Source organism: Arvicanthis niloticus, chromosome 10 (genome assembly GCF_011762505.2).
Source record: "Arvicanthis niloticus isolate mArvNil1 chromosome 10, mArvNil1.pat.X, whole genome shotgun sequence".
Lineage (NCBI taxonomy): Eukaryota > Metazoa > Chordata > Mammalia > Rodentia > Muridae > Arvicanthis > Arvicanthis niloticus.
This window is the reverse complement of record NC_047667.1, coordinates 56,746,561-56,762,360: the sequence shown is the minus strand read 5'-3', so window position 1 is coordinate 56,762,360 and position 15,800 is coordinate 56,746,561.

Here is a 15,800-nt window from a genome sequence, read left to right as displayed (position 1 = left end):
AGTTCATGTGTAAATTACCCAGTGCTGCTTTTTTGCTTTTGTAACCCAATCCATTTGAAAACATGATGATAAGTGAAAACAAAGCAGTAACAGACTATTGGTAAGATGCCTTCCTCCTGCAAGTTAGAAGCCAGCATGTGCTTTCTTGGTACATAAATCAACTGAAATGATTACAGATGATAAGAAGAAAAATACTAAAATTGTTTAAAAGCAGAAAATAAGACTGTTGCAAATTTGTATTTTGTAATCTGTTACATAGTTCCTTTCCATACTCTAAACTTAACTAACTCAGCCTGAGTCATTAAGTGAATGCTGAGTTCCAGCCATACATCAGGACAAGAACATCACTGGGCAGAAGATGATGGAGCAAACAAACTTCATTTGCTATGGTTTGAATGAGAATGGCCCCCATAGGTTCATTGATATGATATTTGGTCCCCAGTTGGTGAGACGTTGGCATTAAAGGGTGTGGTGTTGGAGGTGGTGTTTGTTTCATTGGATACAAGCTTGAGGTGTCAAACTGAATCAAGATGTGAACTCTACTGCTCCACCATTCTACCATATGTTTGCTATGACATCATAGACTAAACATCTGGAAGCCTAATTCATATATTTTCTACAAGTTGCCTTGGCTGTGGTATTTTGTCACAGCAATAGAAAACTAAGAAGTTAGGTCTCGGAAGTGGGCTACTACTCCCATGAACCTAGCCATGTGATTTTTTTTTTTTTCTCTCTTGAAGAATGTGGAAGACTCTGGTACTATGAACTATAAAATCAGTTGAACACTGTGAGCAAAGGTTAAAAGAACCATCCTAGTAGGAGCTCAGAATACAGAAGTGCTGGGGAAAATGTGGACCGTGGAGGTCCAACTCAAGTTTTAGAGAAGAATATTAGCAATTGGGATATTTTGGCAAAGCATGTTACTTTCTGCCCTTGTCCTAAGAACTTGCCAGAGGCTAAATTGAAATGCTATATCTAGATTTTTGGTGGAGAATATTCTTCAAGGTAACCTGTTATTTACTCTGTTGCATGGTTACTAGAGTTTACTCTTAATGCAGATTTATGAAAAAGCAAAAGAACAGAAAGAAATACAAAATAATACAGTTTAAGGAGGGGAAAAAAACAGCTCAAGTTTGTGTTGAGAGAAAGGAAGCTGATTAATGGGAGGCCTGATCTGCAGTGAAATAAAGAACAAGTCCCCTCAGGCAAGACTCCAGCCCGCTAAGCCTCCTACTCTTGAAAGGTAATAGCCTAACGAAATTCCTCCTAAAAAGCAGCAACACATGAAAGCTGAAGTAAATGGCTGGAGGAATGGCCTCCATCCCAAGTGGGCTGCTGGACTGGGCAGTGTTGTCCATGTGATTCTGGCTTGGAGTCATGGAGGATTTGTAAGTAAAAGGTTCGAAGACTTTCCTCTGGGGTTAAGGGTAGCTACTATGGCCAGACATCATGTGGTGGGCAGTCCCACTGTTGTAGGGTGAGAGGCCATTATGTGTAGCTGTGATGTGAAACCTGGCTTACACTGAAGACCCTGAGATGCCACAGCTATGGTGTATTTATGAAGGAGAGACACATGAAGCAAACCAGCACATCAGAAAGAAAGGTATTGATAGATGGAGCCATCTAAGCCCTGTGACATCAGACTACGTCAACTATGGGATTTGGAGTTTGCCCTGCTGAGTTTTAATCTTGCTTTGGTTCAGTGTTCTCTGCCTTTTGGAATGGTAATGTATATTCTGTACCATTATATGTTGGAAGGATGTAATTTGCTATAACATTTTACAGCAGGTTAATTAAGAGACTTAAATCTCAGAAGAGATTTTAAACATTGGTTCAGTGTTGAAACTGAAAGACTATAGCTTTTGAAGCTGAACTAAATGCATTTTTGCATTATGATATGCCCATGAGCCCACGGGTCCAGCGAGTATCATGTGGTAGTTCAAATGAGAATGATTCTCAAAGGTTCATATGCTTGGATTCCCGGTCCCAGTGGGTAGAGCAGTTTGAGAAAGGTTAGGAGGTGTGACCATATTTGGGAGCAGGGTTCACTGGGTGTAGCACTGAGGTTTCTGAAGACCCATGCTATCTCTAGTATGTTCTCTGCCTCCTTGTGAGTCAAGAAGTGAGCTCTCAAATGCTGCTCCTGCTCAAGACATATACCACCATGCCTTTGCTCCACCACCAAAGACTGTACCCCATTGACCCATAAGCCCAATTAACTCAAAATTGCCTTGGTTGTAGTGTTTGATCACAGCAATGGAAAAGTAACCAATGTACCTGTTCTGCTGAGGAATATCTAAGGAGGCAATATGTGTGAAATGAGCATAGTGTTCGTGAGGAAAAAAAACAAACAAACCAGGGAACAATTGAATAAAGACTGAATGAAAAGAATGGAAAGTTTCCTTGATAGATGGGGGGCAGGAGCCTTGGATATGGTGTTTTAAGTTAAAGACCCAAAGCAAAAAGGTACAAAGTCCAAAGAAAAGAGGAGCAGGGAGAGCAGCCCACTGTGGCTGTGGGTGACTCATCAAGGAAGTTCAGCTCAAGGTTGGGGTTAGAATGTGAGGGACAACAGTTCTTATATGACTTCCTAAGAATTCCATTTCTATTCACCACAGATAGAGGACATAAAGGTAGACCTAAGAGACAGTTTCATCCGAGTCCAGCTTGGTGCACTGGTCAGGAGAGGTGGGGACTCATCACTGAAAAGCTGACTGTGCATGAGTGACACCTCAAGGGGCTGTACTGCTGGAGTCCTCAGGTCAGTCAGCCTTCCACTTGTGTAGCCTAGCATCTCCCAGGATGTGTAGCCAGGGCAGGATTGCATGTAGCTGTGGGCAGGGAGTGAAGGGGTGGAGATGCAGTCTCGGGCATGAGGTTCAACAACCATCTTCACCCCCTCTACAGGAGAACTTCAGTAGGTCAATCATGTGAGGGTCAAGTGCAGGTGATCGAACTTGCTGTGGTTTCAATACAACAACACCCTGGTCATGCCCCAACAAGACTTCTACAACAAAAGCGCAAGAGCCTACAATCACAGAAGACTACAATCACAGAAGACTACAATCACAGAAGCCGTTGTAAGGGCTTGGGCTTTTGACTTGGGTAAGTCACTGGAGAGGTTTATACAGGAGTGACAGGACCAAAGAGTTGAACAATTTTGGGTGCTTTGTTGTTGTTGTTGTTGTTAAGTCTAGACTATATAGGAAACTTAAGGAACCTTTACAAATAACACAGGCATAAAACCAAGGTGGGACAGTTGAATGGCAGAAAGTCTTAGGGTTCTGGAAATATACAAGATAATTTCTTGATGTATTTAATATGAGGTTTGATTAAAGAATCAAGAATGGCTAATACTAGAGGGATAGAATTGTCATATATTGAGATAGCAAGACAACCAGGATAGATTGTGTATGCAGGGGGTGTGTGTGTGTGTGTGTGTTGATTCAGTCTAACCAGGATTGAGAAGTCTATTAGACATCCAAGAAAAGAAGGCAAGGAGGAGGATCTGTGAAATATAGCCAAGGCAAAAGCCTGATGTGGAATATATAAACTCCGGAGTCATCTGAGTTTAGACAATAGTTAAGCCACAGAGCCAAAGGAGATAATCCAGAGGCAGCCCAATATCGAAAAGCTGGACACAGGATACAGTCTGCTGATTACATTGTGTACCTGGGAGCATCCTTGATCACCTAGAGTCAGGTTTTTAAGAAGCAACAAAAGGTCTTCAGAAGAATTGAAAGGGTTAAAAAGTTTGATACATGAAGTATTTGACCTAGGAATTGGTGTAAAAAGAAATGCTGCTACGATGTTCAAAAATCAGTATTAAGCTGTAAGACAGGCAGTATTCAATAAAGTGAATTCTGTATGGCATGTTTTCAAATGCCCATTAGGTGGCAGAAAAACCTTCTCTAAATGAGCTGTGAACTACAAGTCTTCCCTCCAACCTTAGTTTCCTCGGAACCCTCTAAATTAACCATGGTGGGTTGGCGGGTTAGAGGAGCACTCTCTCAGAGGTGGGAGTGAGGTGGGGTGAAGAACTCGGGGAGGGGGGACCAGGAAAGGGGGGAACTTTTGGAATGTAAATAAATGATAAAGTAATTTAATAAAACAATTACAAAAAAAGAGAGAACCCAATGGTTGTCTGGTGAATGCAGAACACTATTGTTACAGAGAACTGAAGCTGGTATTTTCTACAGAGTCAACAGTTGTTATCAACCTGTACTATGTGGAGGACAAGCTGTGATAGGCAGTATGTGTGGTTGGCATTATCTGGAAAGAGATGTATTGGGGTGGTCTTAAGGAGAATGAGTCGACTACAACCAGACTGTTAAGCTCTATTTAAACCTTCATATTAAATAAAGATTTTTAGTTTGTGATGAGGCTGAAGGGGGCAGAGTTCTGAAGTAAAAGGTAAGGAATCTTTCTTAAAAAAATAAATGCACAGAACATTCTAGAACTGGCCTGAAGTTTAAGCTTTCTGTAATCCACCACCTCATGATTCCCACATATCTTTGTTTAAATTTGAAAGTTCTTTTCCCACTCTTCTTATGACACACTGGTCATCATCACATTGACCTGCAAGCTGGGATCACCTTCCTAGGCAGCTTTACAGAATTCAGGTGCCTGGGACCCTTCCCCAGGGGCTGTGATCTAAGGAGCCTGCAGAGCATCTCTTTGGAACTCTTATCAAGACCCAGGTGATTTCAATATAAAGTTGAGTTTGGTCAATGCTGACCATGTAAATATAGCAACCCTCTCAAAATTCAAACATGTCCAACCTTGTAAGATAGACACAAGAACACTTCCACATCAACACACACAGGGCCTCAGCTTGGCTTCAGGTGAGTGTGATTAATTTATCACCCGTGGAACAGCTTCTCAAAGCAAATGTCGTCATGCTGACAGCACTGAAGTTAACTAGTTACAGCAAGGAAAGAAAAACAGATCATGTGAGTTAATTTCTGAAACTCTTTTTTAGATTGTCATAGAATATATTTTGTTTCTCATGGCATGTATTTTAATGTGTTCAATACTGTCATGCTTTATATGTCGTTGGCCTTAACGAATTTAAATGGTGACTTATTTATCTGGTGCTCGATGTAAGCCTCCCTTCCGGTCATTTACCTGAGGTAAACCTGTAACACTCTGGCTCTAAGTCAGGAACAACAGGTGGACCCCTCAGGTCTCCTCAGTGATCCCTGAAAGTTCAGTATTCTGACACTGTGCCTCAGAATCACACATCTGTCTTCCACACATTCTAGAATTCTGACCTTGCTGGTGGCATAAACTCAGCCTTGCACCAATAAGACATGGTTACTTGTGTCACCAAAAGTAATAAAGTAACAGGTACCTTTGTACATGAGCACATGTGTGCACATACATGTATCCAGTCATGCTAGTACTGCTCATAACATGTTGACATTTTACGTTTCAGCCTTTTAAAAAGGGGATGCTAACAATGGTTGACATTGACTTCTGCCACTGATGTGTTTCTAATGAAAGGGTTAAAAACTTTCAAAAACTCCTAACAGGCTGAGCAGAACCAAGAGTGCAGGTCAGCTTGGTCATGAACTCTATGTTTCAGGAACTTGGCTGACTATAAGATAGACAGTTGATTACGAATAGGCTCTTTGAGAATAGCCTATACAAAATGTTCCCCATGACTGTTCCTTGGACCCTGTCACAAACTGAATAATGGGCTGGGACTTTCCACAGGTACTCTCCAATAACCCTCCTTCACTCCCCCTGGGTTGCAGTTTTTTCCTTGTGGTTTTTGCCTTTAAATTTTCTCTGCCTCCAAAGCCCTGGGGTCAGACCTCACTGCCCCTGCGTGGGTCATGGGTCTTGACCTCAGCATGATGATCGAAATATACCTCTTGCTGATTGCATCAAGCAAGATGTCTTGTGAGTTATTGGGTGGCCATAAATTCCTGAGACTTGGGTGAGGTCCTCCCTTCATGGGGGCCTTACACTAATACCTTCTTTTCCTTTGTATTTTCGTTCATGAGCTTTCCATGGGCTCTCCTCTTCCTTTGTTTTGTTTTGTTGGGGGGGGGGGGTCTCACTGTGTGGCCCTGGCTGGCCTGGAACTCTCACTTTGTAGACCAGGCTGGCCTTGAACTCACAGAGTTAGCCTGTTTCTGCCTCCTGAGAGCCAGAATAAAGGCATGAACCACTATGCTTGGCCTTCTTGTCTTCTTTTAGGGTGATTGATTCTTTTCCTTCTGTTAGTTGTAAAATGCAATCTAATTCCTTTTCTTTCTAGTTACCTTTAATTTGCCCACATGTGTGTCAAGCAATGTGATTTATCTAACCTATTCCTGAACAATGCTTAGAAGCTATAAGCTCATATCTTAATTGTCTATTGCTTCTGTTAAGGGTCAATACTCACTGTGACCTGAATTTTCCTGTTTTTACTAACTTTTGTTCCTTGCATCCATCCCACTCTTGCTCCTTTTCACAAATGATCTTTTGATAAAGACAGCAGAAATTATTAGTGTTTTCATAGGTCTGAGAATATCCTTCACTCTTTGTTTTTGCTAGTTACTGAATCCTTTTTGACAAGAATGCAATGTCTGACAGTCTGTTGTTTATTTGAAGTTGGCCAGTACTGTGATTGCTACACCTTTATGGATCATCTCCTTGTATCTATTGTTATTTATTAGTTATCTTCTGTTGGGTTGTACATATGTCAACAGTAGTGCCCAGTGAGCATATGAGAGGTTCTTTCTCAGGCTGCTGATATGCAAACAATTTTCTGTAATTTTTATTAGACTTAACTTCTTGTTTAGTCACCCCCCTCAGTATTCTCTATTTTCAGATGTGAGGATTCATGCCTTTCTTCCATTGTGGACAATTAGAAAGCCATTACCTCCTCCCCACCCCGCCCCCTGCCCTTCCTGCTCAGTCCTTCCAAAATTCTCATTAGATATCTCTTGTACTTTCTTACCTGTGTTTTATATTTCACAACTTTTGTTTTGTGTGTTAAATGTACATATATCTATTCTATACTCTGAGAGCTTCCTTGGATTCCTTCACTACTTCATATCCAAGCTTTCCTGAGTTGAATGTATACTTGATTTCCAGAATTTCTGTCTAGTCCCTTTTCAGGTTGACCTGGTCTTTAGGTGTTACATTTTTCTTTTCTTTCTGAACACAGAAAACATGAATGGATGTATTTTAAAGTTACCACTTGTATTAGCTAGGATTATGTAAAATAACAGAACATATATATATAATATATAATATACATAATATACATATTATATATATATATATATATATGGGATTTATTACAATGCCTGACAGGCTGCAGTCTAGCTAACCCAACAATGGCTGGCTGTGAATGGAAGGTCCAAGAATCCAATATTCTTTTAGTCCATGAGTCTGGATGCCTCAGCTGGTCTTCAGTACATGCCATAATCCTGGAGAAGAAGTAGGCTCTAATGCCAGTGAAGAAGTGGACTTGCCCTCCAGGTGTGGCCTCCATTGTTGGGTTTCAGTTCCAAAGGCAGGCAAGGTGACAACCAAGCATAGCCATCACACCTCTTATTTATTTTTCTTATTTCTTGGATCAGGTCTGCTCATAGATCTTGAATGTCACCCAAAGGCCCATCTTCTGAAAATGTGGTCTCTAGCCAAGGGTGCTGTCCAGAGTCAGTAGAACATTCACAAACAAAGTAGGATGGACCCAGTGGAAAAAAGTTAAGCCACTGCGAGCGTGCATTTATCTTGCATATTCCCTCACTTTTTGCTTCCTGAATACCATGAAGCAAGCAACTTCTTCTCCCTTTGAAACCCTCAATTAAACTAAACCTTTTCTCTTTCTAAGTTGACTATCCCAAATAGTTTGTTACAGTAACATAAAGCTGACTAACAAAAACATTGGTGCTTTCTCATCTGCTCTTCTACTTTCCTCAAGATGGTTCGTTTCTTCACATGGTTTCTAAGTTTCTACAAGTGCATCCTCACAGAGGTTGTTTTTAGCAAAGATTCAGGATACCCACTGTCTTGCTGAAGTCTAACTCCAGATTGTGTTTGTATTTGGCAGAGTTCTGAGGGTTATGGTGGGTTTTGATTCCTTGCTTTAGTCATAGGACATCATGCACATAATGACTCTGAACTGGCTGTGTATCAGTGTGTGATACTGGCCCAGGTTCTGGGAGACTTTTGTTTTTGTTTTGTTTCTTTGTGGTTTTTTGTTTGTTTTCCAGGAGAGTATTGCCAGGATACAGTAAATTACTCTGCTTCTTTTGCAGGCCATGGGAGAGTTCCTTTGGTTCCTAAGTTATAGATGTGGATGTATTTTGTTATCCTAGCTCCTTGTAAGCATGGTGTCCATGACTTGGAGGCTCCCTCAGTGTTGCTGTTACTGGTCTAGCCTTGAGGCCAGCATCTCACTTTGAAACTCTCAGGAGCTGCCTGGGCTTCAGCTACTGTTTCTGATACTTAAGCCCATGCCTGCCTGCCTGCCTGCCTGTCTGTCTGTCTGTCTGCCTTTCTTTCCTCCTTCACTTCCTTCTCCTCCTCTTCCTTACCCTTTCTTAATACAGCTATGATTTAATGTTTCTGTCTCTTAATTTTATCTAAGATTTCTGTGTGTTTGGAACAAATAGGACAATATTCCAAATCAGCTAAGTTTCCTATATTTGCTGATACAATTTTAAAATATATTAAATGCTATTTAAAAAAATAAGTGTGCTTACAGCATTGGTGCCTGCCATATACACTACTAAGCTAATGATAGATACTTAATAATAGCTAGCTTTTATTAAACACTATTTTCTAAGAATTGTTCTACCTTTTATGTCTTTACAATAACTATATAAACTTGGTACTATATCATACCATATTATTACTTAATAGACAAGCATACCATAATATGGATATATTAAGTAATGAGGCTTTAAATATAGGTAACCGGGCACGAAAGCTTTCCAGTTTTGTTTAGATGCTGTTTAAAGATAATAAAATTAGAGACAGTAAGATGGCTCAGTGTGCTTGTGGCCAACCTGACTACCTGAGCTCAACCCCTGGGACCTACAATATGGAAGGAGAAAAAGCACTAAGTCCCTAAAGTTGTCCTCTGACCTCCATACTCTGTATCATGGTACATCTCTCCACCCCCCACCCTACCCCCAACTCAATCCACTGGCAAACACTTCACATATACACTAGCAGTCTAGTCCAGTAGCGTCGGGTTAGCAACAGTGGTGACACGACCTAGCAGAGACAGCCAAGCCTCAGCTTTGGCTCAAAGTCGGCAGGAGGGACCCGGAGGAACACCAGAAGATGTTATAGGCTATGCCTCTCTCAGGGAAGAGAAGATCAGCAAAGGCTCGAGACCCACAAGCAATGCACAGCTAGCTGTACCAGCAAGCCAAGCTATGTCACCATCACTCTGTGGAGTCCTATTTATACCCTCCAAACATCACGTGTCCTCCATGTGCCTCACCTCAGCACAGGTCTTACCTCTACACATGTATCCAATCAACTCAAGTCTGCAGAAGTGGCAGGAAACTGCAGCACACCACCAGAAGTTTTTTGGCAACGTTTTTCTATACAGAGTCTCAACAAATGGAGCTCAACTACACAATGTAAGGCAGACCAATAATTGCATGTCATTAGCAAAGAATCTTTCATCACGTGTCCTCTCATGTGCTTGCTTTAGAGGAACATCCTCTCTCCTGTTTTGCTTGAATGAAATGTTCCTTCATGAGTCGGCCTTAGTCTTTCACACCTGTGTCCACTTCAGAGTAATGTTCCTTCACACGTTTGCCCCAGCAAAACAACATCCAGCTGACTTTCCAAAGGACCCTTAAGTTTCCACCTCAGACTTGCATTTTAGATGCTGTTCGGCTCTCTGGGCTTTAGGTATTTTTCACATTGTCTCCTCTTGACCCTCCCCATAGCTGAATCCTCTCTCCTCCTCCTTCTCCTCCTCTTCATCCTCCTCCTCTTCCTCTTCCTCCTCTTCCTCCTCTTCCTCCTCCTCCTCTTCCTCCTCCTCCTCTTCCTCCTCTTCCTCCTCCTCCTCTTCCTCCTCTTCCTCTTCCTCCTCTTCATCCTCCTCTTCCTCCTCCTCTCCCTCCTCCTCTCTCTCCTCCTCCTCTCCCTCCTCCTCCTCCTCCTCTTCCTCCTCCTCCTCTTCTTTCTTTTCTTCTTCCTCCCTCTCTTCCTCTTCCCTCTCCTCCTCCTCCTTCTATCCCCCTCTGCTCTTTCTCCTGGCTGACAAAAACCCAGCCCTATGCTCTCTTCTTCCCAGCCATTGGCTGATCAACTTTTATTGACAAGTCTGAGAATGGGTGGGGAACAATGTTTACACAAACTTGAAACAGGAGATTCTTAGAATAAGGATAACAATGCCATGTCCAGATTACAACAAGATATGGGGGTGGAGAAACCAGCATTTGACTAACACAAGGATAATCTTTACACAAAAACATTATCCAGCTGTTTCACAGACTACCCAATGCCTAGTGTTGTTAGTAATATCTTAGCCACTCTAATGGGCATATTAAGATATCTTATTAGGCTTTAATATGCAGTTATCTAATGATTAATGACATGAGCATCTTTTCATGTGTTTGTTTGCTGTCTGTAACTCATCCTTGGTAGTTTGCTAAAATCTTTTGGTCATGTGAGAATTATCTTTTACCTATTGAATTATAATAACTCCATAGTCTAAACATTAGTTCTTTGCTGAAACAGGCTTTGCAGATATTTTCTCTTGTCTGTGCAGAGTCTGTGCTGGTAAATGCTCCCTGTATCACTCCTCAATACAAATTGGAATGACTGAGAAACTTTGATGGACAATGGCTCCCTCTCATCAGTAGCTGTGGGGTTTCCAGTGGTTACCAGGCAACCATGCTGAAACTTTCGGTCCCAACATCCAGTATCCCATTTTTACTAATTGAATTTCTTTGATTTTTACGCAGACTCATCATTCCCCACAGATGTGAAGAATCAAGATTGCCGGCATGATTACCTTTGCATTCCGTCTTTACCTTGAAAACAACCAGAAACCTCTCAGCTCTATATAAACACTGCCCTAGGCAACTTGTCCTCGGCATCCTGTTTTCAGCTAACCAGGTGATCCCTTGTGGAGGAAGACTATTTCCAGCAGTTAAAATCAGAAATGAGTAGATTTTATTAAAAAAAAAAAACACTCCCAAAAATATTATCTACTTTGCTGATGGATACATCATAGAAGAATACAGCACAGAGGAAGATGAAGACAGAGGAGCAGAACTCAGCACATGACCCAGTAAGCTCAACATATAAGTATCAGTGGGAGGAGGGGAGTAAATGAGAGATTGATCCGGGTAAATTATATAGAAAGTAGGGCTTTATATAAAGCTTTTGGTCACTGTGATTACTTTCTAGATCAGATACAGGCAGCAGATAGCCATCGGTTAGTTAGGTTTTTTTCACTGATAAGAGAGAAAGTTAAACATTATATTACATTTGGAAATCTCTAAGAATCTCCAGTCACCTGATATTAGTTTTCAAAATTTTTATCACAGCTATTTATTTGTTGGGGTTGAGAGCACACACGTCATGGTGTGTGCATGGAGGCCAGCTGACAACTTGCAGGAGTCAGTTCTTTCCTTCCACCACGAGGGGCCTGGAGACTGAACTCAGGATGTCAAGCTTAGTGGCACATGCCTTTGCCCACTTGTTATTAATTATCAGAAATTGATTTCTCTTTATTTTTTCAGCTAAACTTTCATGGGAGTCATACTTCTGGTCTGGGGCAGGACGAGTTGTGCGCAGTTCAATTTCTAGTAAGTACCGCTACTTTCTTTCTTTTCTTTCTGTCCTAACTATGTATTAATTGAGTCCCCTAGATCGATGAGACTTCTAGCTGTTCCATCCACTTCCCATGATTCAGAAATGACAACCTGGTTACTTCTAAGTGCATGTGTCAACTGCACCACAGACATGGAGCCTCACCCCTCCAGGCAGGTTCTTGTTTCTGCCTTCTGCTCTTCTCTCTACCAGTGTATTATGAGTAGGATGGGATTGGCTCTCCCATGTAATGTCAGCATCACTGCCTTCCACCATTGTGGAAAACGTATTCTTTGAATGTTCCTTCCACCTGAACGTATCACTCCATCATTATTTGAATGTAACTTACAGACTTACTTGCCGGTCATTGTCACGACACCCAGCCAATCAGACTCCATGCTCTCTTCAGGTCTACTCTGTATGTCAGTTTCTCAAGTGACCCTGTCCTCAGTCCCTGTGCTGTTCCTATTACAGCGACTGTGAACAGGATTACAGTTCTAGGTGTGTTTATAGGTCTTTATTATTCCCTGAAAATTGAACCACATGAGAACAGAAATGCACATCTTTTTCTTATGTTGGCCCAATTTTTCTTCATTTGAAAGTTCCTGCCATCACTTTAGCTATCACTCTGAGCTGTGCAAACCCTGTCACATTCCTCTGTTATGGGTAAAAGATGCAAGAGGTGGACGCTAACAGTCCTTCCTGAGTTTATTCTTCATCTGGACTCACGTTCAGGTTTTTAAAAACAGAATATTGTGTGGCCCGGTTCTAAGTTCCCCCATGACAGTTACTCTAATATACCATGGACTTTATCAGCCCCTCCTGGGGACAGAACAAATGGCATATCTGGTTACTTTCATACATAGACTTTAATTCACTTTTCCTTCTTTTCATTTGGTCCCAACTGGCAAATGTCTAAATGACTCGTTTCCTGCTAATGTGCCTGCTTGTGAATATGATCAGGAGAAAAAATTGCTTATACGTTAGCATTCTGAGAAAATATACAGTGTGGTTCCCATAAACTTCCCTTTACTCATCCATTAAGAAGGCTTTACAGGATGTCATCCGCATGCCCTGTACTGAGCTGAACTCTGTGGCACAAAGACAAATGGTGATGTTTTCATGGGATTAGATTTTCAATGAATAATATAAACTAGTAAACATGCCCAGAATGGTAATTTGTGCTCACAGTTGTCAGGATAGGAACAACTTGGGGACAAGGGACAGGGAGACTCAAGAACAGGGCAGGAGTGGAAGGTGTAGTTCGTTGAATATACCAGCGTAAGATAACTCACAGATGATTCTAAGGCCTTAGTGACTGAAGCAACCATTTACTTCTTTTTCACAGGGATCCCCTTGTCTGTGTAGGAGCCTACCCAGACAGTAAATCTCTATGTGCTCTCCCAGTGCTGCATGATTCCCTGATCTTGTGTTCCCTTCATGCCCTGATGTTGAAACAGAAGCATGGAGAATTAAACCCTAGCAGTGAATATCTCCACCATGAATGAATTCTGTCTTCACACTCCTTCTCCTAAACCATCTACATTGTGTGTACATGAGGTGTGACCCCTGCTCCCCAATAGCCCGTAAAGGGAAGCACTTTTTTTTTGGCGGCACAGATGGGTGATAGGTCAGTGAATTAGTATAATCCTGGTTTCTTTCAGCTTCACTGACTCTATGACCTGCCATCCTTGTGTAAGTTACCTAACCTCAATGTTCTCATGTCTAAAACAAGTTTGCCAAAAGACGGAAAGCCAATTTGAACTAGCTTATGTAACAAAATAGGATTAATTCTGGAAGGATACTAAGGTATCTCATGGACTCCAAGAGAAGTCTCAATAGTGTCTAGCCCAGTCTGATAAGAAACTACCAAAGCAGGTACCTTCTGTTTCTCATCTGCAAGGAGGCAAAAGAATGCTCAATTCATTTTCCAATTCCTCTAACTGGTGACTGTTGTTCTGGACTCCAGACATACAAGAAACAGATTCTGAATAGCCCTCCTTTGTCCTATGTCAATCCCTATGTTCAGGACCTGTGGCTGAGGAGGTAGAGACATATTGTAGTAACATGGTTGTAGGGCCCTTTTCCTCCATCAAGATGATTCCTAGGAAAGGGGACTAAAAACAATCCCAGCAGATGATGCTGTGGATCATTTATGTGAAAATTGAGGAAAACCACTGCATCAATTACAATTTTTAATTATTTGTGATGTGCCAAGTTGACTGGGCCCAGTTAAAGACCATCTGTGATGATGCTGTTTCATTGAGACCAGCACTTACATACAGTGCAGGGTCATGGGGGGTGGATGGCTCCCCATAATTCCATCAAAGACCTGAGCGGAATAAACTATCCAGGATGGAGAATTTTCTCCTTTTTGCTGCCTTCCTACTTGATCTTAGACACCTTGTTTCTTTTCTTCTTGTGCTCCTCGCCTGAGGCTTGGGTCACTTACTGCCCACTCCAGTCCATTCTCAGCCCTTGCACTAGAACTTAGGCCACTGCTTGCCCCATCCCATGCCATTCTCAGGCTTTTGAACTCAGATTGATCTGTTCTACCACTAACTTTCCTGAATTCTCAGGATGCAGATGGCAGATTGTGGGATTTCTTGGCCTCTGTGGTCAAGTGAACTCTTTCTCCATAATAATATCTATTCAATTCCCCATGATAACATTTACCTACCCACCTACCTACCTACCTACCTATCTACCTACCTACCTACCTACCTACCCACCCACCCACCTACCTATCATTCCATCCCATTGGTTTCATTTCACTGGAGAAACTGATCGATAGGCCCCTGAATGGGAATCCTCCTTTCATGGGTTTGATTAGTTTGTCCTCACTAGGCAGTCTTAGTTCTTTATCTGACATGCTCTGTTAGTTCAGCTTCAAGGGAAGTAAATTGGAGGATTTTATGGTATAGCAGCAGGGGCTGCATCTCACAGTTAAGCAGTAGTTACGTATGCCTCAGGTGTCAGATCAAAGCAAAAATCTATACTTGATTTAGTTGCTCTTTTCTTTCAGAATAAGTGCTAGTGATCCTTTTACTTTTCTAATAAAACTATCCACTTATCAAACAAATACTTGTTGGTGGTTCTAGGGAATTAGGCTGTGGTGGTTTAAATGAGGATAGCCCCTATAGAATCATATGTTTGAATGCTTGGTCCCCAGTTGGTAGAACTGTTTGGGAAAGTTTAGGTGTGGCCTTGTTGGAGGAGGTGTGTCATGGGGGCAGATTCTGAGGTTTAAAATGCCCATGCCTTTTCCAGTCTCTCTCTGCCTCTCTCTCTCTCTCTCTCTCTCTCTCTCTCTCTCTCTCTCTCTCTCGCTCTCTCGCTCTCTCGCTCTCTCTCTCGCTCTCTCTCTCGTCTCTCTCTTTCTCTGCTTCTTGGTTGTGTCTCAGAATATGCCTTCTCAGCTGCTGCTGCTGTTATCCTCAAACCCTTTGAAACTGTAAGCCAATTCAATGCTTTATTTTGAAAGTTACCTTGATCATAGTGTTTTATCACAGCAGTAGAAAAGTAACTGAGACATAAGGCAGAATGTGATGTATGGAGAAGTGAGCTCTGTCTAGCAAACATTATTCCCACAGTCTACCTTTCTTTTCTATGAGAAGAGAGGAGAATGCTTCCTCTTGTGGTCAGTGTGTGCAGGTCAGTTGAACTGTGGGACTAGTGTGCCCCTGCCTCTCCCCCACAAATCCAGTTTCCATGTGGACTCAATGTCAAAACCTCAATCTCAGTGTGACTGTTTTAGGGATGGGGCCCTGGGAGATGATTAGGTTGCTACAGTGGGTCCCTCTTGAGGAGATTTGTGCCTGTGTAGGAAGCCAGAATCAGCCAGTTCAATGTCTACCATGTGGATTGTTCCATACACTGACCATGCTGACACCTAGAGATTTCCAGCTTCCAGAATTGTGAGAAGTACATTTCTGATGTTTGTAAGTCTTCTGGATTAATCTGAATTTAAGTAACTTTCTGATTGTTGGTATTTTAGATTATTTATC